Raw genomic sequence first — 3905 nt, 5'->3', positions numbered from 1 at the left:
TTTGTGACACAATATAAGGCTCAGAACTGGTCGCACACTCGAATCAAAATATACACGTTTCATTGGATATAAAACTAACAATCACCTCTCAGGCAGCTGTGTATAAAACATGTATGTACAGTAGACATCCCCGTCCCTTGGTTTGTCCCGCTTTGGACTCACACACTTGCTTCATCGGAAACTTAAGGTTTGTGATGCATTCAGGTGCACCAAGGGAGAAACCGTACAAGCAGACAGATTGATGCGTTTTTAGTTGAAAATTTTCTTCACAGGTTTCACAGTTTGTCTAAATAATTGACTTGATGTCCAGCATTTGGAGTGTTTTCATTGGTCTGTTTCAACAAGAGGCGAGAAACGTTCAGAACTGTCGACAAAGCAGTCAACACACGTAAGAAAAGAAAACAGCATCTGTTTTTTGTTTATTTTTTTTTAGAGGAGGTGGTGAGATTACTTTAACAAATATTCTGACCTGCCATCAACCTGTGGCCCACAGCACCCGCCCCATCCACCCCCATCCACCCAACACATTAAAGTGCCTACACAACAACATATTTTAAAAAGGAATTACAGCACTGCATATTAACTAAACAAAAACACCTTTGACCACAGATCAGTAACTTTTAGTATTTTGGGGTTTTCTGGGAAACAGTTTTAAGAATCATGTTAAATTTTTTGCGTTAGCTAACATAAAGGCCAATAACACTCATTTCTTGAATTTCATTCCTCTTTAATTTCATTAGATAGATGGAACCAGATCAACTGGAGTAGAAAATCTGAGCAAAAAGCTCGTTTTGGGAACAGTATCCTCTTTAATCATTATGAACACGATTCTCATTCTGTTTCAACTGATTACCAAACAATTCTGGCATATTTTGAATATATTAAAATAATATATTTTTTTTTTTTGCCCACTTAAGAGATTCTGAAAATTACATTTATTTGAAATTCTTTCAATGGCGAGGTGAGCGGAGCCTGATCAGACCTACGGAGATGAATGATCTTGGGAATTTTGGAAAATCAGATTGGGGAAAATGCATCCATGCAACATGCATAGCATTATAAAATTTACAAGAAGTTATATGAGGATTTCTTTATCGTTTTCTTTTTTGCATATCTGTATTTCAACAAACCCCCTTAAAATCTGAGAGCTTTTTAACCAACGTGTAACATCCATTTATCTGAAGAAAAGACGAAGACCACAGACGGGGAAAATAAAAAAAAAAGACCAATAATAATATAGTAAAAAATGTTGTTTCTACTTTGGGGGAGTGGTAAACATATGTGTTCTTGAGGTCCTTGAGGAAGACCCTAAACTCAACACCCTAAGTTACCCAATCAATAATGGATTAAATGCAGGGGACTACTTTCCTTGACAAATATACATTAACTGTTGGCAAAGATTAAAATTTTATTGGGGGACACTGAGACATGGTTCAGTCTTGTATAGCTTCTTTTTAAGCAGCTTGGTTATTGTCCCGTTCTTAGCGGCCCTCAGTGGAGCTCTTGATGAGCTTAACACCACTATAAGACATCAGCAGTGATATCAGGGTCTTAAGGTCTACTTGACAAATAGGTTTGAGATGAGAATTAAATCTGAGGAAATTAGTAGCAATTGGTTAGTTTTGAAAGGAAATGGGGTCTGCAGAAATGCAAATGTTTGGATATCAGGGGGATTAGAAGAATATTAACTTCATTTGTCTGGTGAGCAAAGCTGCAATGCTCATCCTAGCCCACCGTTTACTGCAACTCCAACAGAGAGACAATAAAATGAGTAAAGTAAAACCCTGTACAGAGATTGGATCCAAACATTTGCATCCCCAGCTCCATGAAAGCCAGGATGAATAAAATGACATTTCTTTTTTTTTTTTTTAAATAAGTCAGATAAAATTAAAAATTCATATTTTGTGAGTTTCAATTTTTTAAGGGGGTTTAATGAAGGAATGTGGCAACAGACATTTACAGGAATGTAGCCTGGTAGAGATTAATCAACATAATGTTGACTGGATTTCATTTGGGTTAGGGTTAAAGACAGAACGTGACGACAGAGATCATAAAGAATGATTAATAATTGATTGAGTGGAAAGCTGAATCAGTCAGTCAACTGTGCTTAACTGCAGCCCTACTGGATGAGTATAGAAACATCCAGCAGTTAATGATAAACTTATCCCCCCCACACCCGTTTTAGTTTGATCTCTTCCAAGGTGCACCGAAGACATCACAACCAGTAAACTCAGCAGCTTATTTCTACGAAGCACCTCCGTCGAACAGCAAAATATCCCATTAATTTGACAATGGGTAAAACTTCCAAGGAATGTTGTCAATTCCCAATATTAAGACAAAAAGAAAGAAAATCAGCATCTTCAGGCTCAAACTTTGTGTAAAACATCAGGAAAATGAAATGCCTGATGTTTGACTTCAGCGCTGGGTTAAAGGCACTCCACCGGTGGACTGAATGCACTGAAGCCATGAGCGTTTTCACAGGAAAATATAAACACCAAGAAAGCCTGAACCAGCTCACTATTGTCATTTTGTTATGTTTTTTTTTCTTTTTTTCAGTCCTTAAAATGAAAAACCTGAGGCAGGTGGAATAGTTTGCATCTAAAGGGCTGTTTTTGGTTTTAGCTGTAGTGGATCACAAATGTATAAATAAGAAAAACCGTTCCGAGAGACACGCGACTGACAAAACCAAAAACATTCATCTTCAGCTGGAGATCACTGACGAGAAGGAAAATAAAAAGCTAAGGAATGATTAAAATATTGCTACAATATATGATTATATTATGATTGCATATTTGGAAATAAAAGAGAGAAAAAAAAAAGGACAAAAACTAAATCGAGACTAACATTAAAGCAAAGCTGCTAAAACTCACTCAGTTCACATGTTTGGTACTACAGTTACCAACATTAGAAAACACTAACTTAAAGCACTGACAACACCAATAAAATACACAAAAAAACAGGAATATATCTGTAATACATCTCAACAGTAAACCTTAATTAACTGTAAACCTGCTTTTGTCAATTCAGAGGCTTTGTTTTGTCTTTGTATTTAGGTGGGAATAAGGCACAGGGATCTTTTTAAGGTCAAAGCAGACATCTCTAACGGATGCCAGAGTGAAATCTGAAAGTCAGAAGGTTGAGCTAAAACTTCCTAAAAATCTTAATTTCTTTATCAGGTGAAAACAAGAATCAGAGATTAAAGTGATCATTCTGAGAAAGTAAGTTTTTAACATTTCAGTCGGAGCCCATGGTCATTTTAAAGGCAGACTTTGATCCCTTGATCATTGGGCTAAAGTCAAAAGGCAAAAGAGGCTGAAAAAATGCTAACTTCCCCAAAAAAAGGACATTAAATTCTGACTACAACAGGCAGTTCTGACCTTGTATCAAACAGTTCAAACTCAGAATACTGACTATTCTCTGATTTTAGAGAACCAGTAAAGAACTTCAGAGGAGCTCTGAAGTGTCATATTTATGGACTCTTCCTACCCTTTGCTAAAGGTGAGTAGTCTAAAAGGTTAAAAATAACAAAATAATTTAACATCACAGCAGATTTCACGGTGGTTTCTGCAGATGTGCATTGGAATGATCGGAGTGTAGTGGACACCATCGGAGAGGATCCAGCTCGCAGAGACGGAGGCTCAGATGGAGGACTTGGAGAAAGAGACCCGCAGGTGGTGGTTCTCTCCCAGGTCGTGGTTGTGGAATGCAATGAGACAGTCGATGGCTTCTTCCACTGAACCCATCTGGATCAGAGCCATCTTATGGTCCTTCCTGAGTAAGAAAAGAAATGTTTCAATTTATAGCAATGGAACAGGATCCATGATCAGGACTTCCATAACAACTTTAAACAGAGGTGGTGGACTCAGATTCCAGCTTCCAAAAACATACAATTCAATCATAGACAT

At 37.3% G+C, this 3905-nt stretch overlaps 1 pseudogene; it reads right to left on the bottom strand.

Annotated features, from left to right (window-relative positions):
• Nucleotides 1-326: 326 nt before the first annotated feature.
• Nucleotides 327-3905, bottom strand: part of LOC107094686 — a 25804-nt pseudogene continuing 22225 nt past the window's right edge.

This window comes from Cyprinodon variegatus, unplaced genomic scaffold, assembly GCF_000732505.1.
Source record: "Cyprinodon variegatus isolate N-32 unplaced genomic scaffold, C_variegatus-1.0 Scaffold501, whole genome shotgun sequence".
Classification (NCBI taxonomy): domain Eukaryota; kingdom Metazoa; phylum Chordata; class Actinopteri; order Cyprinodontiformes; family Cyprinodontidae; genus Cyprinodon; species Cyprinodon variegatus.
Note: the sequence above shows the minus strand (reverse complement) of the source record. Positions and strands in the feature narration are given on the sequence as shown.